We start from the raw sequence: 24,056 nt of genomic DNA on the forward strand, positions 1-24,056 counted from the left end.
TTTAAAATTTCATTAAGTAGAGGATCTAGTCATAAAATTAATATTCTGTGCTAGAACTTTACTTTTGCCTATATATACACATATATATATTTAATAATATGTATTAATAATAATGTAATATTTGTTGCTTTAATATTTTAATAACATTAAATTACATTATATAATTATATATTGAAATGATATATTAATATTATTCACTATTATGTTAATTAATAATTGCAGTAATATAATGATAATAAAACAATAATATTGAATAATATATACATATATTTTAAATATTTGGTCTCTTAAATTGTTCTAAGTCCCAGCCATGTCTTGTCTACTTTTTCTGTCGCCTCATTGAGCCTGTTGCTAGGCTGAATGCTTTATGTTGACTTCATACACACTGTGCTTGTGCACACTAGTCAAGAGTTATTTTTAATGAATGCATTGATTATCTCTACATTGCCACAGTTGCCATGTTAACACAAGTCTAAAAGTGCCTTTGTCCTATATTCATGTGCAATTAAACAAAAAGTGTGATTTTCTTTCATGTATAAGATGATAAAATTGTCTTCCAAATCAGGCAAATATACATATTTTTCTCTCAATTTGTCTTGACTGTCTCTTAAACTCAAGATCTGCTCATTTCTTTCATAGGGAAGCTAAGTGAAAAGCAGTGTTCCTCAAATTAGCTGCATCTAAAAAAATCTTTGTAGATACTTATTTAAAATGTAGATTCTCTATCTCCATCCCAGACCCTACTGAATTAGAGGCTTCAGAAAAAGAAAGGGCTTGGAATCTGGATTTTATCAAGTAATTGTTAATTACTTGTAATTGTTCTTGTATGCCCGCAAATTTGAAATACAGCTATATATGGAAAACTGAGGATTGCTTTTTAAACACTAAAATGGACACACAAATACTCAATTTATAGTTACAGTGGCGATGGTCAGTGTGACTAGATATTCTATCTAGGGTTATAAAAAACCTTTGTTAAATTGCAGTTGAGATTTTCCTGTTTCTTATCATAATAAACTTAATTTGAAAAAAAAAAACTAAGTAAATCAATATGTATTTCCTTTAGAAATCTCGAATTTCACAGTTGTTCTATTACGATCTGAGTTTATTGACTCATTCTCATCTCTATTGTGTTTTTTGATGAAGCTAGTTTCGGTAGGATCTCTGGCTTCCCAGGTGGTGCAGTGGCCGAAAATCTGCCTGCCAATGCAGGAGACACGGGTTCAGTCTCTGGGTCGGGAAGATCCCCTGGAGAAGGAAATGGCCACCCACTCCAGTATTCTTGCCTGGAGAATCCCATGGACAGAGAAGTCTGATGGGCTACAGTCCATGGGGTCGCAAAGAGTCGGACACGACTGAGCACACACAGTTTCGGGAAGGCTTATATCTTTTCTTCCAGGAATTTTAACATCAAATAGTCTGATAAGTCATGAAGATATGACCTAATATTAGTCTGTCAACGTTACAAGTTAAATTTTGTGTCCACTTTTATCATCCTTATACCTTGAAGATTACTTTGAATGAATTCTGGGAATTTTAACAGGAATCATTTTCTCTTTCTCTCTCAAATGCTCTCTTTCTCTGTCTGCCTCCCTACCTGTCATCTCTCAGGGCTATCTGAAATGAAGGTTATCTTAAACAAGGTAACATTCTTACTCCCAAACTATTTTATATTCAAATGGGTATTTACAGCAGGTATTCCAGTTATTTATTGATTTCTGTGAAATCTCTTAAAGGTCTGGCCTCCACCTACTTTCTTGCAGAGAGTAAGACTTTGTTTTTATTTATTTATTTATTTTTTGAGCTTCCTGAGGAGTGTCTTATTTCAGGTTACTTAAATACAGACATGGAGTTTGTTCATGTAACTTACTTAATTAACCATGATGAATTGAATGAGCTAGAATATTTTTTGGTACCCTAGGATGCTCCAATCAATCTTATCAATTTAATTCAGAAGTAAAAATTGAAGCTTTAAAAGTTCCTGAATTTATCAGAATTTTATGTATATATATATGTATTATAACTGTCAAAAGCCAACAAATAATTTGTCCATGTATGTGTCTCTGTAGCTAAGTATCTCTGTATCTGTCACGTACTTAAGGATATTCAAGAATGCTAAGCAAAAAGAATATAATGATAATATATTTGCTATTTAAAAACATTGACATTTTCCTACACTTGTCCTCTAGTAACCATTTAAATCTAAATCCTCGAGTAGAATTTTGCAGTCCCTTTATAATGGTATAATTGTAAATACACTCAAAGCATACAAAGCCAATCTCCTGATTATACTGAAGGTTGGTTATGAAATACATTACAGCTTTCCCTGTATCATATATCTGGTCAAACTCTCAGAAAAAATTACTCAAGTGTCAAATGTATGTTACCTTTTCATTTTAAAGCACTGTTGACAGAGGTTAGCATTGTTTTTCTGGGCATTCTAGGATTCTGATCCAAGGCCATGAATAGGAAAGATCATTTGCCTGATAGCATCTTGCAAGTATGCTCTCAAGCCAACAGCACTAACACCGTAGGATATCCTGAGGGGTCCATGACTCTGATAGTTCATATGGGAACTAACGTGAATTCTGGGAAACTTACTAAGCATTTGAAGGACATTTTTAAACTATTAGTAAATGTTGGAAATCCTGGATGACAAAAGTAGAATCCTATTCAGTTCTGCAAAAGTCAGTGTGTGGCTCCATCTTCAGTGTTGCTAAGAATATTTCTTCAAACCCTTATGATCTTGTTATCACCCTCATAGATGATGAAATCACTGGACAAAGGTAGGGAAAATGTATTTTGGAAACAGAAACCTACTTAATTTTGTGTGAAAAAATTTAATTGACTAGGTTTCAAAGATTACACAAAGCTATATAGAAAAAATTCTGCTTAGTTCATATTGAATAAAATGCATCAGTTATTTGAAGTCTTGGTAAGTTTAAGCTTGGGCAAGTTTCTTTTTTTCATACCTAGTTTGGCCATATTTATTTTTTAAAATATTATTTATTTATTTGGCTGCCCCATTTCTTACTTGCAGCCCAGAGACTCTTCGATCCTTATTTGCATCATGCAAACTCTTAGCTAAGGCATGGTGGACCCAGTTTCCTGACCAGGGATTGAACATGGGCCCGCTGCATTGGGACTGCAGAGTCTTAACTACTGGACCACTAAGGATGTCTGGTCATATTTTAAATGTTGGCAAAAATACCTATCCTTCAGGCTTGACATGAAGGCTGAATGAGATTATGTAAGTCTAATTGTCAGTACACTGTTTGCCACAGAATAATGAATGGTACTGTTATATGATAACAGTGCTTGTTCTTTTGAAAAACATTTCACACAGTGGAATAGAATGGAACATATTGAAATAAATGCTTTGATGGAAATGTTTTGTTGGATATTCCCAGTTTTATTTTTTGAGATACTGCTATATATCTCAGTCCCAAATTTTTTTTGCCTTTGTGTAGAACTTGTCTCTCTAGTCATTTTTACTCATGTTTATTAATAAAATGTAATGGAAACTCTCTTAAGTCTCACAAAAAGAATCTCAAGAGGGCTAATGTTGTTCCCAGACAGTTTAGGTGAGAGGAAAAAAGAAAAACTGAGAAACGTGAAGAGAAATTTAAAAATTATTGTATCTTTGGAACTTTGGATTAATGTAGATCATGTTATTTTAAGTTAATGTTACTATACACCAAGATGTATTTTAGAATATAAGTAACAAATATTAAAAATTCAATATCTTCATATATATCTACTTGTATGCTTAGAATTTTTCTGGAAATTTAGTGTCAGGCCCCACAGATTTTAATCAGAAACAGTTAATGTTACTCATAAAATTACTAAAATAAAATCATTTACATTGACATTACTTCTGATGACAAAGTTAAAAGAAAAATCACTATTATATTCTGGAACAGCTTTTCAGTTAAGATACGGAACATAATTTTCATAAGTTGCTTTTATCATGTTTTTAGACTAGTCTAAAACTAGAAGAAAAGCTATGACCAACCTGGACAACATATTAAAAAGCAGAGACATTACTTTGCCAACAAAGTTCCATCTAGTCAAAGCTATGGTTTTTCCAGTAGTCATGTATGGATATGAGAGTTGGACTATAAAGAAAGCTGAGCGCCAAAGAATTGATGTGGTGTTGGAGAAGACTCTTGAGAGTCCCTTGGACTGCAAGGAGATCCAACCAGTCCACCCTAAAGGAAATCAGTCCTGAATATTGACTGGAAGGACTGATGCCAAAGCTGAAACTCCAATACTTTGGCCACCTGATGCAAAGAACCGACTCATTGGAAAAGACCCTGAGGCTGGGAAAGATTGAAGGCAAGAGGAGAAGGGGACGACAGAGGATGAGATGGTTGGGTGACATCACCAAAGTGATGGACATGAGTTTGATGGACATGAGTTGGGGAGTTGGCAATGGACTGGGAGGCCTGGCATGCTGCAGTTCATGGGGTTGCAAAGTGTAGGACACGACTGAGCAACTGAACTGAGACTAGTGATAATAGTGTAACAAATGTGTTGCACTTAAAAATGTAATTAAATTAAGAACTTTATCCTTAAAATGCACTGATGGCCACATTAACTTTTAAATCATTTCTAGTAGGAAAAAAAATCTATATGTAGGCTACAACAGGCAGTCCAAAATTGTTAAATCAGATTTTTTAATCAAAAGAATAAGGTGATTAAGATGTAGTCAGAATAAAATGCTAAGGAAACTGGTTGAGAGAAGCAGAATAGAAAATAATTAATTTTGGTTGTTTTTTTTGTTTGATATTTCTCTTCCTCCTTTTACCTTTTGAGCTTTTTTTTTTTTTTTTTTTTTGCATCAAGACACCATACAAAATAACTCAAGCTATTTTGAGTTTTCATCACACAGGACAACAAAAGTTTAGCCTCACAGGATTTTAATATTTATTTTCTGAATTATTTATTCTATAAACATTCTAATTATTGCCCAAATGTTAAGTTCATATACTTTCAGGTTTCAATAAATAAACAAAATATCACAGAGAACATTTAAAATATTTTACGGTTTTATCATGGGAAGAATGTGGAGAGAAGGATTCCACAATGCCAATCAAACACTGTAGGATGTGAAATATTTTTAAAGCATATAGGATAGGAAATTATTAAAGAAAGAAAGTGAAGTCACTCAGTCGTGTCCAACTCTTTGCTACCCCATGAACTGTAGCCTACCAGGTTCCTCTGTCCATGGGATTTTCCAGGCAAGAATACTGGAGTGGGGTGCCATTTCCTTCTCCAGGAAATTAGTAAACAAGTATATAAAAATTTAGTAGAAAATAGAAAGTATTAAAGCTATTAATGTAAATTAATATGTGAAGGTCAAGTCAGGACCACCCCTGAATATCACTCACAGAAATTTCTGCATCCCTTATGCAACAATTCCTAGGTGGCACATAATTCCAAAGAAAGAAAAGATGAGAAAAGAAAGAAAAAAGTTACTTATTTAACACTTGTATGAAAAAGGAAGTAAAGAAACTAAGGAGAGGGACTGAGATGATTAATTTTTAAAATTATATTTATAATTTAGGTAAAGCCTAAGAACGTCAATTTGAAGGCCATTTGTGAAGAAGTATTATCTATTTTTGGCTTCTCTGATGGCTCAGTGGTAAAGAATCCGCCTGCTGATGCAAGGAGACATGGGTTTGCTCCCTGGGTTTGGAAGAGGGGAGAAGGAAATGGAGAAGGAAGTGTTTGTGCCTGGAGACTCCCACGGACAGAGGAGCCTGGTGGGCTACAGTCCATAGCTTCGCGAAGAGTCAGACACAGTGACTAAACAAAAACAGTAATCTCTTTGGAAAGAATATTTAAGGAGAAAATTGAAGTAATGTGGATGATTACAAGCATTTCCAAGTCTCTGGTTCAGTTATCCAACGAGAAAAACAGAGGGATTTTCAAGATAAGTGTCTATTCGTGGATTCCAAGTTATAGACTGCAATTTCTTAGGGAAGTTTATCTGTGCATTGAAAGTATAGAATATGACAGTAAATTACAGGAATTGGGATGCAGTTACAGGTTAAACATAAAGTGTTTAATATTAAATTTTGTTCGCATAACTCCTAGGCCAGAACAGAATAACTTAGGTAGCATATCTTTAGTTGTGTGTGGTGTTCATTAGGGCTGTTTACATGGTTCCAGTTTTTATTCTGGGCACAAGGGAGAATTTCATTTTGTCTCTCGTTTGAAAGTTGGATGTGGTTAAGTAATTTGTGTTAGCTGATGAAATCTGAGTAGAAATATGTGTCATTTCAAGGTGGAAGCTTAAACCAGTGCAGGATCGCTATGTTATTTTCTCCAAGACTAACATTTTAAGAAGCACATATAAAGATGGAGGGCTTCCCAGATGGCGCTAGTGGTAAAGAACCGGCCTGCCAATGCAGGGGATGTAAGAGATGCAGGTTCGATTTCCGGGTTGGGAAGATCCCCTGGAAGAGGGCGTGGCAACCCACTGCCGTATTCTTGCCTGGAGATGCGCATGGACAGAGGAGCCTGGTAGGGGGTGGTCCATAGTGTTGCCATGATTTGTACAGGACTGAATCTATTGAGCATGCCTGCACACACACATGCCTGTGTACAACCTCTATCATCCTGGGTGCCTGAGTGACGAATGGATTCTCCCACACAGCAATCGTGAGGTTTTAATCTCTTTAGATTGCCGAGAAGCCATGAAGTTGATATAATAATAATAGTACCTATATTCTAGGATGGTTATGAGAATCAAAGATAACTCGTCTTTGGCACTTGGCATGATGTCCAGTAAATGTTCACTATTGCACTACTGTTAAAAATGAAAGCAAATGTAAAATGCTTTAAGCACTCTCGGGAAGTCTTATATGTTTCTTCCTACATGGTAATTTTAAAAAGTGAACCATTTTATTTATCATACTAATTTTGTCATATTTTTCCTTTTTCTCACATTGTTGCTGCTGCTGCTAAGTCGCTTCAGATGTGTCCGACTCTGTGCGATGCCATAGTTGCTTGCTTCCAAAGAAAGAGAATTCAAAAGTCAGAGTTTCCAGCTATGTCTAACAGAGAATGATCTCATTAGACCGGAAACTAGCTAAGGTACCAACATCGGTGCTTAGATAGTTCATTTAGGGGTGACTAGCTGAAAGGGCTGGAGAAGGCAATGGCACCCCACTCCAGTACTCTTGCCTGGAAAATCCCATGGATGGAGGAGCCTGGTAGGCTGCAGTCCATGGGGTCACGAAGAGTCGGACAGGACTGAGCGACTTCACTTTCACGCATTGGAGAAGGAAATGGCAATCCATTCCAGTGTTCTTGCCTGGAGAATCCCAGGGACGGGGAGCCTGGTGGGCTGCCGTCTATGGGGTCGCACAGAGTCGGATATGACTGAAGTGCCTTAGCAGCAGCAGCAGGAGCAGAAAGGGCAGAGAAAAGAATTACAGTGGCTTAGCCTCTGGCTGTCCAAGGGGTTTATGGTATTCTTGGAAACTAGAAGTGAATGGTCAAGAATTATATTTCCAATACTACCAAAAGAACAAGGGAGTTTATTGCTGAAACCTTGTAATTTGAATCTACTTATACCTCAGAATCGTTCAGAAATATGGTAAAAAAGAATCAAGGTCATTGCTCTAGAGGTAATTCAACTGTGAATTTTACCACAGATAAGAAAAGAGTTAACCATTCTTCAAAAGAAGGAGTACACATAAGATATAATGTAAGCTAAAAAGGGCAAGTTCCTTTTCTAGTAAATAATTTCAGTCTACACTGTAGACTTTGGACAAAGCTCAGGGATTGGCAGTAGAATGCATTTGGTTAGGAAGCTGCTGTAAATAAAGTCCTTTACCCACGCTGTTGTTGTTGACATTGTTGACTAAGGTTTTCCAGTGCAAAACAGGGCTACATAAATCAATTTATTGGCATATCATTGATGAACAGAGACACTATGACTTACATATATTAATTGATTAAGGTATGTAAGAGAGCTGGTTTATTTCCACATCACTTTTAAAGTGAGACTTTCTGTAACTTGCCGGCTGCTTAGTTATTTTCAGTCACCTCTGTCTTAATATTTAGAAGAGCCTTATAAATTTTTCTCAGATTTTTCCAGTACATACAAACATTTTACCAGTCCACTCTTCCAGTGGTGATTAATCTGTTAAATAAGATGAATGAAACTACTATTTAATTTTGTTTATTGTACATACAGTTCCTCTCCTGTGCTGGTTCTGAGAAGAAAACAGAACTTGATTCATTTTGGCACCTACCGAAGTCCTCAATTGCCTTATACTCTGTTCGGCTGTTTTTCTCCTCAACTCACTAATAAAACAAATTTACTAAAGTGGGTTGCAGGCAATAGCTTTAGATAGTTAAAGGCAACCACTAGGGTGGCTCAACTATTGAACAACGAGACTTTTTCTGCCTTAGAAATCAGCACTTTGGACTTCTGTTATAAAATAGGCTGTTAGCATTCTGGAAACTTCTTGGCATAGTTTTACAGTTTAGGGCCCACCCTGCTTTTCACAGTGATTAAACAGAAAGTTGATTATCTCTAAACCTTCATTTAGCTTACAATTCAAATGTACACTTGATTAAAAATAAAATACCCGAAAATAACTGACATTTGCCCAGTACTTTGGGACTCTCTAAAGGCCATTACATAAGGTATTTTATCGCAGCCTTACAACAGTCTTGTTTGTTCAACATTATTACTTTGATTTACATAAATAATAAAGTTCAGAAAGGTTAAGAGATTTGTTCATACACATATAAACTGAAGGATCCCAGGCTTGAATTTTACTCAATGTCAAATTTTGTACATATTCTACAGTACCAAATTTCCCCTTCACAGCTGTACAGAAATATAGAAATATAATGAGAGGTGAACATGACATTTACATTTTTCCTGGAGCCATATCATAAAAAGTAAGAAGTAATCATTAGAATAAATTATTTTATTAATTTAGTAATTTTAGTAATATGTAGGTATTTAATTTGATCCCAAATATAAAAATACCATCATTTCAATGTGTAATCAATTTAAAAATTGATAATGACATTTCATGCTTTTTTTTTGTACAAGGTCTTTGAAATCCAATGTGTACTGAAACTGCATCACAGTTTGGATGCTAAATTTTTATGAGACATCCTTAACTTGTATGTAACATAAAATTTAAAAGTTGAAAATGCAGATTCATATACTCAAATTATTCTAAGCATACTTAAATTTTTTTCCAGCAATGAAATTCAGCGTTAGTTTTCAAATTTAAATTTAAAGCTTAGTTTTTCAGTTATACCAGCCATGTGGGAAGTGCTCCATAGCCACGTGTGACTGCCATATAGACTGAGACCTTATAGTGTCTGATTGTGTATTAGCAGTAGAGTTTACATGCTTCAAAGTGGTGTTGGAGAAAACTCTTGAGAGTCCCTTGAACTGCAAGGAGATCAAACCAGTCAGTGCTAAAGGAAATCAATCCTGAATTGGAAGGACTGATGCTAAAGCTGAAACTCCAATACTTTGGCCACCTGATGTGGAGAACTGACTCCTTGGAAAAGACACTGATGATGGGAAAGAGAGAAGGCAGGAGAAGGGGACGACAGAGGATGAGATGGTTGGATGGCATCATCGAGTCATTGGACATGAATTTGAGCAAGCTCCAGGAGTTGGTGATGGACAGGGAAGCCTGGCGTGCTGCAGTCCATGAGGTCACAAAAAGTCTGACACGACTGAGTGACTGAACTGAACTGAATGTTTATTTCATCTTTCACATGCAATAATTATCAAGAAATAGATAACGTGTTAAAGGTGGGTATTCAGATATCCAGATGGATTGATTTTCTTTCTTGGTTTCTAGATAAATTTACAGACTAAGGTTTTCATGGAAATGTGTAGATCTAGAAGAAAAAAGATTCCTTTGTAGGTCAACTAAATAAAGAATATTTAGGAAATTACCACTCATTACCTTTACCCCCTCAATCAAAATCCTGGCTTTTGGCAGTCAGTTCATACATCTTTGTTGACAACAAGCATAATTTGCCTCTCCCTGTGAATTATGGCAACCTTTTTAGCTCAGGGAATGCAGAGTTTATAAGAGTCTTAATGAATTATTATAATATAAAATGTGTGTGTGTGCATTCAGTCGTGTCTGACTCTTTGTGACCTCGTGGACTATAGCCCACCATGCTCCTCTGTCCATGGGATTTTTCAGACAAATACTGAAGTGGATTGCCATTCCCTACTCCAGGGGATCTTCCTGAACCAGGGATCTAACCTATGTCTCCTGTGTCTCCTGCTTTGTGGGCAGATTCTTTACCCATTGAGCCATCTGGGAAGTTCACGAAATGTTGGAATGTGATAAAATAGATGAAATTTGCCTCACAAGCTGGAATAAACTTTTCCTTGCTTGTCTTTTCCTCTTGTGGTAACTCCTTTCCCACTTAAATGCCTCATGTTTCCCTGCTGCCCTTAATCTTGAAGTCAGATGATTTTGGACTAAAGAATCTTTCCTCTTTTTTCTCTTCACTTGACTCATTCTATGATTTATTTCTCTCAGGAAGAGATGTTATAAACTTTTTCTCTAAGGGATTGTCTCCTTTCTAGAGATATGAAACATGAGATGATAATTTCAGGTAGAAGCAGGCTATTAAGTAATATTTGGGGGACAGGAGAGGTGTGAAGTAGAATCAGTTTGTCAGGAACTCCTTCCTGCCCTCCACTGGAAGCCTTCAGCCACTTCTGGTGCAGAAACTTCAGTACTGAAGGGATTGCTTCTCTTTCTCATTTGAGATTTAATATTGCATAATCAATTTATGATCATTGTTAAGCTAGATAAAAAGGAAGGCACCTTTAGTTCATAAAATTCAGTTCACACATCTATCTCCATAAGACAATGCATTAATATCCCATTGGTTTGGCTTCTAGGGTGCCTTGTTAGAATTTTCTCTGTGCTGAGAGGTTTGTCCTTTGTGAGTAAATTTCTTTTAAAATCCATAATAATTCATGACTAATCATTGGCCATTCCAAGATCCATCAGAAGGACTTCCTCTTGATTAGCAGTTATAACCTTCTGCCAATAATACACCATGTAAGTTTAGGAAGGGGCTGTGGTTGCCAGAAATTGCTGAGTCCCAAATATTATGAAATATTCTGTCTAGGCTGTGGAGCCAGTGTACCATTTCTGGGAAATTATTGGCAAACTATTATGGCTACTTCGAGTCAGTCTAGGAGCACATCTAAACTCTTCTTGAAAATTGTGCTTACTATTTGAATAGTTACAAAGGATATTTTAAAAACAGATGTCAGATAGCAAGAACTAAGAGGTATTGAACCAAATTAAAAAAAAAATGAATAAACCATTATCTTCAGATTCCCTAGTGTATCCATCAGAGGTAATCACTACCTGGCTTGTGCTTTAATCATGACCTTATACTGTGTGTGTGTGTGTGTGTGTGTGTGTTTTATGGCTTTACTGGATATGTTTATTTCCCTAATTGACATATGGCCTAGTTTTCTAAGTTTTGAAAAATGAAAGTGAAAGTCACTCAGTAGTGTCCAACTCTTTGCAACTCCATGGAGTCCATGGAGTTCTCCAGGCCAGAATACTGGAGTGGATAGTTTTCCCTTCTCTAGGGGATCTTCCCAACCCAGGAATCAAACCCAGGTCTCCCGCATTGCAGGCCGATTCTTTACCAGCTGAGCCACCAGGGAAGCCCTAAGTTCTAAGCTTTGAAACTTCATATAAATGAAATTATATTTTATGTTTGTTTGCAATTTGCTTACTTTTTGGTCAAGAATAAGTTCTCCTACCAACACTAATAAATGGTTCTAGTTGTTTTTCATCTTTTACAGTACTTGGGTTGGTAAGGATTGTTATTTTTATTATGTTAATTTTTTCTTATTTATGTGTAGATGTTCTTTATGTATCTGAGTACTTATGTGCCACAAATACTTCTAGTCTGTGTCTCTTCTTTTTATTATATGATGTTTTGATGAGTTCTTTAGTTATCAAATTTCTCATTATTTATCTTTTGCTGTTCTTATCAGTGCCTTGATTAAGACGCCCTTCCCTTTCTGGAGATGATGATTGGACTTTACTGTCTTTCAAAATTTTGACTTTTAGCTTTGCTTTAATTTACCTGAAAACAGTATTTGTGGATGGTGTTAGGTAGGGGTTCAATTTCATATTTATTCCTCACAAGGATACCCAGATACGTTCAGTTCAGACGCTCAGTTTTGTCTGACTCTTTGCAACCCTATGAATCGCAGCACGCCAGGCCTCCCTGTCCATCACAAACTCCTGGAGTTCACTCAGACTCATGTCCATTGAGTCAGTGATGCCATCCAGCCATCTTATCCTCGGTTGTCCCCTTCTCCTCCTGCCCCCAATCCCTCCCAGCATCAGAGTCTTTTCCAATGAGTCAACTGTTTGCATGAGGTGGCCAAAGTATTGGAGTTTCAGCTTTAGCATCAGTCCTTCCAATGAACACTCAGGACTGATCTCCTTCAGAATGGACTGGTTGGATCTCCTTGCAGTCCAAGGGACTCTCAAGAGTCTTCTTCAATATCACAATTCAAAAGCATCAATTCTTTGGTGCTCAGCTTTCTTCACAGTCCAACTCTCACATCCATACATGACCACTGGAAAAACCATAGCCTTACAGACCTTAGTCGGCAAAGTAATGTCTCTGCTTTTGAATATGCTCTCTAGATTAGTCATAACTTTCCTTCCACGTAGGTATCTTTAATCAAAGTGTTTCTTTCTTTCCCCAGATATCTGCAATACCTGGTCTGCCATTAAAAAAAAAAAATCTGTCTTATTTCTGGGATCTCCATGGTCAAATGTGTCCATTTTTCCACCAATACAAAAATGCTGTTATTTAGAGGTTTACTTTTGTTATGTTGTAAGTCAAATCTTACCTTTCTCTAATTTTTCAGAATATAGTGGCTATTTATAGATTTTTTTGTTCAATATACATTATAAAATTAGCTTGTCACATCCCTCCTATTCCTCCAAAGTTATGATTTTGATTTAAAATGTCTTGATTGGAAATATCTTTACTATAATATAGATTTTATAATATTGTCATCCAATCCACAATTATAGTACATTTTCTAGGTTATTTAATTTTCTAATGCCTTATATAATGCTTTTCAAGTTTCTCTATAAGTACCTTGCATTCCTATTAATAGATATATTTCTGAGGGTGTCATATATTTTGATGCTATTGAACATGATATATATTCATAATTTTAAATCTGCATCTGAATGAATGTTATATATATGATAACACATATAACTTTCTATATTGTAAAATGCCCTTTTTATTTCTAATATACTTCTTGCTTTAAAGTACCAGCAAGAATATATTATAAATAAATTTTCAAATGGCAATATTGTTGTTTACATTCATTTAGATTTACTAACATAGTTCAGTTCAGTCACTCTTTCTTGTCCAACTCTTTGCAATCCATGGAATGCAGCATGCCAGGCTTCCCTGTCCATCACCAACTCCCAGAGTTTGCCCAAACTCATGTCCATTGAGTCAGTGATACCATCCAACCATCTCATCCTCTGTCATCCCCTTCTCTTTCCGCCTTCAATCTTTCCCAGCATCAGGGTCTTTTCCAAGGAGTCAGTTTTTCTCATCAGGTGGCCCAAGTATTGGAGTTTTAGCTTCAGCATCACTTTTCTTTATTCTAAATTTCTTCTAGCATCTCTCTGTTTCCTTTGAACAATTTTTCTTCTACCTAGAGAACCCCATTTAGTGATTTCTTTCAGTTCAGTTCAGTCACTCAGTTGTGTCCAACTCTTTGCGACCCCATGGACTGCAGCATGCCAGGCTTCCCTGTCCGTCACCAACTCCTGGAGTTTACTCAAACCCATGTCCACTGAATCGGTGATGCCATCCAACCATCTCGTCCTCTGTCATCCCCTTTTCCTCCTGCCTTCAATCTTTCCCAGCATCAGAGTCTTTTCTAATGAGTCAGTTCTTTGCATCAGGTACCCAAAGTATTGAAGTTTCAGCTCAAGCATTTGGCCTTACAATGATTATTCAGGACCAATTTCCTTTAGGATGGACTGGTTGGATCTCCTTGCAGTCCAAGGGACCCTCAAGAGTCTTCTCCAACACCATAGTTCAAAAGCCTTAATTCTTTGGCCCTCAGCTTTCTTTATGGTCCAACTCTCACATCCATACATGACCACTGGAAAAACCATAGGCTTGACTAGATGGATCTTTATGGCAAAGTAATGTCTCTGCTTTTTAATACGCTATCTAGGTTCATCATAAATTTTATTCCAAGGAGCAAGTGTCTTTTTATTTCATGGCTGCAGTCACCATCTGCAGTGACTTGGTATCCCCCCAAAAATAAAGTCTGTCAGTGTGTCCACTGTTTCCCCATCTATTTGCCATGAAGTGATGGGACTGGACGCCATGATCTTAGTTTTCTGAATGTTGAGCTTTAAGCCAACTTTTTCACTCTCCACTTTCACTTTCATCAAGAGGCTCTTTAGTTCCTCTTCACTTTCTGCCATAAGGGTGGTGTCATCAGCTTATCTGAGGTCATTGATATTTCTCCTGGCAATTTTGATTCCAGCTTGTGCTTCCTGTAGCCCAGCGTTTCTCATGATGTACTCTGCATATAAGTTAAATAAGCAGGTGACAATATACAGCCTTAACGTACTCCTTTCATGGATGATATCTGTCTTCAGTTATTTTTACTCTGAAAATATTCTTATTTGCCTTAATTTTGATTAATATTTTCACTAGGTTGGCAGTTATTTTCTACTGGAAAATTGAAAATAACATTACGTTGACTTCATTTCTTGCCTTTTTTTTTTTTTTAGTTGAGAAATCAATTTGTAGTGTTTTAAGTCATCTGAAGATGGTATTTAATTATTTTGCTTTTTTTAACATTTTTCTTTTATTTTCACCAGGTTTATTATGATCTACATAACCATGCATTCTTTCTTCTTTATAGTGGTTTGTAAAATTTCTTGGATCTATGCCATGATAAATTTTATCACTCTTGGCCATTATATCTTCAGATATTGTTTCTTTTTCATTACTCTCTTTTCTCCTGGAGTTACATTTGCATTATGGTATAAGTTTTGACTATCTATCCTATGACTTGTAAGTTTCTTTTAATATTTTCAACTTTTTCTTCAAGATTCAGTGTTACTGTCTTATAACCTATCTTCAGTTTCATTAATTTTCCTTCACAGGTTTCTAGTTTTTAGTTAACAAAAAAGTTTACACCCGTTAAACTTTATTAATTTTAAAGTATTATTTTCTTATTGAAGTATAGTTGATTTACAATATTATACTAGTTTTAGGTATACAATGTAGTTATTCAATATTTTATAGATTATACTTTATATAAAGTTATAAAATATTTGCTATCTTACCTGTGATGTACATTACATTGTCACAACTTATTTTATATCTATTAATTTGTACCTCTTAATTCCCCTCCCTGTAAACCTCTCACCTCTGGTAAACTCTAGCCGGTTCTCTGTATTTATGAGTGAATTTCTCTTTTGCTATTTCTGTTTTTGTTTTTAATTTTAGTTTTAGATTCCATGTATAAATGAAAATATATAATATTTATTTTTCTCTGTCTTATATCACTAACCTTCCAAGTCTAACCATTTTGTCATAGATGGTAAAATTTAATTATTTTTGTGACAGTAATATTTCATTGTGTACTTGTGTATAATATTATTCAGTCATAAAAATAATATTTATTTCCACACTCACATCTTTATTCATTCATCTGTTGATGAATACTTCCACACTGGTAAATAATGCTGCTATGAACATGGCGATGTATATTTTTGAGTTTGTATTTTTGTTTTCTTCAGAAATACCTAGGAGTAGTATTGTTGAATCATATGGTAGTTCTACTTCTAATTTTTATGGAACCTCCTTACTGCTTTCCATAGTGGCTCCAGTATTCTTGCCTGGAAAATCCCATGGACGGAGGAACCTGGTAGGCTACAGTACACGGGGTCGTAAAGAGTCGGACACAATTGAGTGACATTTACTTTACTTACTACCAGTTTACATTCCTGCCAACAATGTACCAGTGTTCCCTTTTCTGCACATCCTAGCCAGTTTTTGTGATTTCTTCTCTTTTTAATAATAGCTATTCTGACACATATGAGGTAATATTTATTGTGGTTTTGAACAAGACCAGGAACTGACTGTGGCTCAGATCATGAAATCCTTATTGCCAAATTCAGACTTAACTTGAAGAAAGTACAGAAAACCACTAGACCATTCAGGTATGCCCTAAATCAAATCCCTTATGATTATACAGTGAAAGTGAGAAATAGATTTAAGGGACTAGATCTGATAAATAGAGTGCCTGATGAACTATGGTATGAGGTTCGTGACACTGTACAGGAGACAGGGATCAAGACCATCCCCATGGAAAAGAAATGCAAAAAAGCAAATGGCTGTCTGAGGAGGCCTTACATATAGCGGAAAAGAAGAGAAGTGAAAAGCAAAGGAGTAAAGGAAAGATATAAGCATTAGAATGGAGAGTTCCAAAGAATAGCAAGAAGAGATAAGCAAACCTTCCTCAGCGATCAGTCCAAAGAAATAGAGGAAAACAACAGAATGGGAAAGACCAGAGTTCTCCTCAAGAAAATTAGAGATACCAAGGGAACATTTCATGCAAAGATGGGCTTGATAAAGGACAGAAATGGTATGGACCTAACAGAAGCAGAACACATTAAGAAGAGGTGGCAAGAATACACAGAACTGTACAAAAAAGATCTTCACGACCAATATAATCATGATGGTGTGATCACTCACCTACCATACATCCTGGAATGTGAAGTCAAGTGGGCCTTAGAAAGCATCACTACGAACAAAGCTAGTGGAGGCGATGAAATTCCAGTGGAGCTAATTCAAATCCTGGAAGATGATGCTGTGAAAGTGCTGCTCTCAATATGCCAGCAAATTTGGAAAACTCAGCAGTGGTCACAGGACTGGAAAAGGTGAGTTTTCATTCCAATCCCAAAGAAAGGCAATGCCAAAGAATGCTCAAACTACCGCACAATTGCACTCATCTCACACGCTAGTAAAGTAATGCTCAAAATTCTCCAAACCAGGCTTCAGCAATATGTGAACTGTGAAATTCCAGATGTTCAAGCTGGTTTTAGAAAAGGCAGAGGAACCAGAAATCAATTGCCAACATCCGCTGGATCATGGAAAAAGCAAGAGAGTTCCAGAAAAACATCTATTTCTGCTTTCTTGACTATGCCAAAGCCTTTGACTGTGTGGACCACAATAAACTGTGGAAAATTCTGAAAGAGATGGGAATACCAGACCACCTGACCTGCCTCTTGAGAAACCTATATGCAGATCAGGAAGCAACAGTTAGAACTGGTCATGGAACAACAGACTGGTTCCAAATAGGAAAAGGAGTACATCAAGGCTGTATATTGTCACCCTGCTTATTGAACTTCTATGCAGAGTACCTCATGAGAAATGCTGGACTGGAAGAAGCACAAGCTGGAATCAAGATTGCTGGAAGAAATATCAATAACCTCAGATATGCAGATGGCACCACCCTTATGGCAGAAAGTGAAGAGCTGAAAAGCCTCTTGATGAAAGTGAAAGTGGAGAGTGAAAAAGTTGGCTTAAAGCTCAACATTCAGAAAACGAAGATCATGGCATCTGGTCCCATCACTTCATGGGAAATAGATGGGGAAATAGTAGAAACAATGTCAGATTTTATTTTTTGGGGCTCCAAAATCACTGCAGATGGTGACTGCAGCCATGGAATTAAAAGATGCTTACTCCCTGGAAGAAAAGTTATGACCAACCTAGATAGTATATTCAAAAGCAGAGACATTACTTTGCCGACTAAGGTCCGTCTAGTGAAGGCTATGGTTTTTCCAGTGGTCATGTATGGATGTGAGATTTGGACTGTGAAGAAAGCTCAGCTCCGAAGAATTGATGCTTTTGAACTGTGGTGTTGGAGAAGACTCTTGAGAGTCCCTTGGACTGCAAGGAGATCCAGCGAGTCCATTCTGAAGGAGATCAGCCCTGGGATTTCTTTGGAAGGAATAATGCTAAAGCTGAAACTCCAGTACTTTGGCCACTTCATGCGAAGAGTTGACTCATTGGAAAAGACTCTGATGCTGGGAGGTATTGGGGGCAGGAGGAGAAGGGGACAACAGAGGATGAGATGGCTGGATGGCATCACTGACTCAATGGACGTGAGTCTGAGTGACCTCCAGGAGTTTGTGATGGACAGGGAGGCCTGGCATGCTGTGATTCATGGGGTCGCAAAGAGTCAGACATGACTGAGTGACTAAATTGACTGACTGATGATTAATGATGTTGAATATCCTGTCCCGAAAGAGTGGGCAGATGTCTTTTAACTTTTATACTAGCTTATTTAATTGATTGATCATTGCCTTTACTTGCTTTACCAGTTAGATTTTTCATTTCCTATATTTTTAAATTTCTTGTTATAGCTTTCTGCCCCCCTTAAAGAGACCCTTAACATTTCTTGTGAGATCAGTTTAGAGGTGATGGTCTCTTTCAGTTTTTGTTTGTTGGGACAACTCTTTATCTCTCCTTCAGTTCTGAATGATAGCTGTACTGTGTAGATGTCCTAGGTGGTTTGTTTTTCCCTTTCAGCACAATATATCATGCCTCTTCTTTTTGGTCTGAAAAGTGTGTGCTGAAAAATCAGTTGATAGCTTGACGGGAGTTCCCTTGTTTTTGTGACTCTGTATTTCTCTTGCGGTTTTTAAAATTCTCTGTTTTTAACCTTTGAGATTTTAATTTAAGTATTTTTGGTGTGGGTCTCTTCAGGTTTGGTGTGCTGAGTTGCTTCAGATGTGTTTGACTCTTTGCAACCCCATGGGCTGTTGCCCACCAGGCTCCTATGTCCTTGGGATTCTCCAGGCAAGAATACAGGAGTAGGTTGCCATTTCCTTCACCACTCTTTAGGTTTATCTTTTTTGTTTAATTGCTGTTTTTTTGGCTGATCTGGGTCTTTGTTGTCGTGCTCAAGCTTTTCTCTAGTTGCAGTGAGCCATGTGGGGTGGTGGGGACTACTCTCTAGATGTGGTGAGTGGGCTTCTCATTGTGGGGATTCTCTTGTTGTGGAGCACGGAGATCTAGAGTCTGTGGACTTCAGTAATTTGCGGTTCTTGGGCTCTAGAGCACAGGCTCAATAGTTGTGGCACCTGGGCTTAGTTGCTCTGAGGCATGTGGAATCCTCTCCTATCAGGGAATTGAACTGTCTCTTGCATTGGCAGGCAGAATCTTTACCACTGAGTCACCAGCGACATCCTTTTCAGGTTTATCTTGTTTGGAATTCTCTGTGCTTCCTATTCCTGGAGATCTGTTAGGAAGGTTAGATAAGTTTTCTGCCATAATTTCATCAAATAAATTTTCTGTCCCTTTCTCTCTTCTCCTGGGATCTCTAAAATACAAATGTTAGGATACAACCTAGATAGCATATTAAAAAGCAGAGACATTACTTTTCCAACAAAGGTCTGTCTAATCAAGGCTATGGTTTTTCCAGTAGTCATGTATGGATGTGAGAGTTGGGCTGTGAAGAAAGCTGAGCACCAAAGCATTGATGCTTTTGAACTGTGGTGTTGGAGAAGACTCTTGAGAGTGCCTTGGATTGCAAGGAGATCCAACCAGTCCATTCTAGAGGAGATCAGTCCTGGGTGTTCTTTGGAAGGAATGATGCTCAAGCTGAAACTGCAGTACTTTGGCCACCTCATGCAAAGAGTTGGCTCATTGGAAAAGACTCTGATGCTGGGAGGGATTAGGGGTGGGGGAGAAGGGGATGACAGAGGATGAGATGGCTGGATCGCATCACCGACTCAATGGACGTGAATCTGAGTGAACTCTCAGAGTTTGTGATGGATAGGGAGGCCTGGTGTGCCACGGTTCATGGGGTCGCAAAGAGTTGGACACAACTGAGCAAGTGAACTGAACTGAACTGAGGACGCTTGATGTTGTCTACAAGGTCCCTTAAATTATCTAGATTATCTTCCTTCAAACTTCTTTTTTCTCTTTTTTGTTCTGATTTGGTGATTTTTCACTATTCTTTCTTCCACATTGCTTAGGTGTTCTTTTGTGTCAGTTAATCTGCTGTTAACTCCTTCTAGTGCACTTTTAATTTTCTCTATTGTATTCCTCAGCTCTGATTTGTTCTTTTAAAAATATTTTCTAGTAGAGCCTGAAGTCAGGCAAGTTGATTCCTCCAGTTCCATTTTTCTTTCTCAAGATTGCTTTGGCTATCCGAGGTTTTTTGTATTTCCATACAAATCTTGAAATTATTTGTTCTAGTTCTGTGAAAAATGTGCCTGACTTCAGGCTCTACTACAAAGCCACAGTCATCAAGACAGTATGGTACTGGCACAAAGACAGACATATAGATCAATGGAACAAAATAGAAAGCCCAGAGATAAATCCGCACACATATGGACACCTTATCTTTGACAATGGAGGCAAGAATATACAATGGAGTAAAGACAATCTCTTTAACAAGTGGTGCTGGGAAAACTGGTCAACCACTTGTAAAAGAATGAAACTAGATCACTTTCTAACACCACACACAAAAATAAACTCAAAATGGATTAAAGATCTAAATGTAAGACCAGAAACTATAAAACTCCTAGAGGAGAACATAGGCAAAACACTCTCAGACATAAATCACAGCAGGATCCTCTATGATCCACCTCCCAGAATTCTGGAAATAAAAGCAAAAATAAACAAATGGGATCTAATTAAAATTAAAAGCTTCTGCACAACAAAGGAAAATATAAGCAAGGTGAAAAGACAGCCTTCTGAATGGGAGAAAATACTAGCAAATGAAGCAACTGACAACCAACTAATCTCACAAATATACAAGCAACTCATGCAGCCCAATTCCAGAAAAATAAACGACCCAATCAAAAAATGGGCCAAAGAACTAAATAGACATTTCTCCAAAGAAGACATACGGATGGCTAACAAACACATGAAAAGATGCTCAACATCACTCATTATTAGAGAAATGCAAATCAAAACCACAATGAGGTACCACTTCACACCAGTCAGAATGGCTGCGATCCAAAAATCTGTAAGCAATAAATGCTGGAGAGGGTGTGGAGAAAAGGGAACCCTCCTACACTGTTGGTGGGAATGCAAACTAGTACAGCCACTATGGAGAACAGTGTGGAGATTCCTTAAAAAATTGCAAATAGAACTACCTTATGACCCAGCAATCCCACTGCTGGGCATACACACCGAGGAAACCAGAATTGAAAGAGACACATGTACCCCAATGTTCATTGCAGCACTGTTTATAATAGCCAGGACATGGAAACAACCTAGATGTCCATCAGCAGATGAATGGCTAAGAAAGCTGTGGTACATATACACAATGGAGTATTACTCAGCCGTTAAAAAGAATTCATTTGAATCAGTTCTGATGAGATGGATGACACTGGAGCCGATTATACAGAGTGAAGTAAGCCAGAAAGAAAAACACCAATACAGTATACTAACCCATATATATGGAATTTAGGAAGATGGCAATGACGACCCTGTATGCAAGACAGGAAAAAAGACACAGATGTGTATAACGGACTTTTGGACTCAGAGGGAGAGGGAGAGGGTGGGATGATTTGGAAGAATGGCATTCTAACATGTATACTATCATGTAAGAATTGAATCGCCAGTCTATGTCTGACACAGGATACAGCATGCTTGGGGCTGGTGCTTGGGGATAACCCAGAGAGATGTTATGGGGAGGGAGGTGGGAGGGGGGTTCATGTTTGGGAATGCATGTAAGAATTAAAGATTTTAAAATTAAAAAAATAAAAAACTAAAAAATAAAATAAAAAATAAAAATAAAAAAAATAAAGGAAAAAAAATTTAACCTAAACCATAAATATATATATATATATTTTTTTCTAGTTATTTATTGACATTTTCAGTGTGTTTCTCTATTATTTCCTGAGTTCAGTGAGCATTTTCCTTACTATGGCTTTGCACTTTTTATCAGGTAAATTATTTATCTCTGTTTCATTAGTTGGTTTTCGCTTTTTTCTGGAGTTTTATCTTGTTTTTTTGTTTGGAATATACTCCCCTGTCTGCTTATTTTATTTTCCCGACCCAGGGATTGAACCCACGTGTCTTATTTCTCCTGCATTGGCAGACAGGTTCTTTACCAGTAGCGCCACCTAAGAAACCCCTATGAAATTAGGCAAAGCAGTTACCTCTCCCAGTCTTGAAGGTGTCTCCTTGTGTAGGAGAGTCCCGAGGCTGTCTTTGTGTGCCCATTGGCTTTGGTTTGGGAGCTGGATCCGAAGTGAAGGGGATACATTATTTCCCAGGGTGCTCTGGCAGCCACCACCTTGATGGGAGGTAGGGCTGGAGTAGAGGGGGCTAGAGCCAGGGCCAGGTGTGTGCCTGGGCTTTTCCCAGGCTCAATGACAGTCTCTAGGCTCCTGGGAGGTTGGGTGGGGGCTGGAGGAAGAGTCCTGAGGAAACTGGGCTTTGCTTCAGAGCAGTAGGCATCTTCATCTTGACTGAGGGCATGGCAGGGGCCTGAGGGCCTTGGGCTGCACTTTTGAGTTGGCTCTGCTTTTCCTGGTGCACATGCATGTGTGAATGCGATGGCTATTCCTGCCTTGGTTTGAGGTTTCTTTGGGGCCTGCTGGGTTACAGCTGCACTTCTAAGTTGGTTCCCCTCTTCCCTCAGTGTATGTGCATGTGATGGCAAAGGTGCCAGAGAGGAGGGGCCGGGGCAGGAGCGTGGTCCCGGCTGGGGGTGGTGTGCAGCAGCAGTCCTGGCAGGCTGGTCAGGGCACCAGGCAGATTTCAGTCTGCTGCCTCTGCACTGGGACAGGGAGCAGGCAAGTGCATCCATGCACTATTCCAGAGCTCATGTCAGTTTCTTACCGCCCTGTGGTAAGCCCCACTCTGTTTTCAAACAGCTAAGGGAGCTTTTCTTCCTGGTGATGGACCCCAGGGTTGGCATGCCTCATATGGGCCTCGGACCCTGTGCTCCTTAGAGATGATCCTTGAGCCCATAATATCCTCCTCTTCTTCTGGGTCACGCGCTAGAGGTGTGGGTCATGACTAGATTTTTTCTCCTCCCTTCTTATGAGACTGCGGATTGTTCTATCTTTAGAGTCTTGGTTGTAGAAGAGCTGTTGTGTTAGTCTTCAGATCATTGAGTTGCTCTACATTTGTTTGCAGTTTTGATGTGATCCACTGGGGGAGATGAGCTCAAAGTCCTCCCACTCTGACATCTTCATCCTGCCTCCTATATTGCTTAATGTCAACTTTTTATATATCCATTCAAGAATGCATAGTTGATTCTTCTTCTATAGTTTTCAGTTATCAAATAACACTTTCCAAATTATTATTTTGTTTTCTTTAATAGACAAAATAATTATTTGTTTTTGTGATAACTCTAACATCTGGGTGACCAGAAAGTGTTTTTCTATCTTCTCATATTGGCGCTTGATCATTTGGTCTTGTGTCCTGGTGCTTTGGGTAATTTTTTGGTGATGTTGAATATGAGGGATGAAAAATTTTCATGGTAATAGGAGTTTCTGGATGCTTTCTTGTCCCCTAGAAGGGAACAAATTAGACTGAGCCTCAGTCTTATGAGATCTGCTCTATTTCTGGTTCAATTCTCCTCCTAGCATGTAGCCTTTCATTTGTTCCAGCTGAAAGCCTGAAGTGTTTATTAGAGGATTTTTCCTCCATGGAGAGCCCAGTTACACTAATTGTTGCCTCCATAGCCCCTTAAGATTGCAGAAAGTTGTGCTTTTAGCAAATCAGAAAACATGTTGAGAACAGAAGTGGGAATAAGTGAAGCTCCAAGGTATTTGCCCATTAAATCTTCTGTGTTAGTGTGTCTTAAATGTATTTGGACTAATAGTTTTTATATTTTGTCTGAGTTGGTCTACAATAAGAGAGCCATTATTACCAAAATGAGAAATACCCTCTGTAAACTTGAGACTAATATGTGTTCTGAAATATTAGGGTGCATTGTTATGTTTGTGTGT

This window comes from Capra hircus, chromosome 12 (genome assembly GCF_001704415.2).
Source record: "Capra hircus breed San Clemente chromosome 12, ASM170441v1, whole genome shotgun sequence".
NCBI lineage: Eukaryota > Metazoa > Chordata > Mammalia > Artiodactyla > Bovidae > Capra > Capra hircus.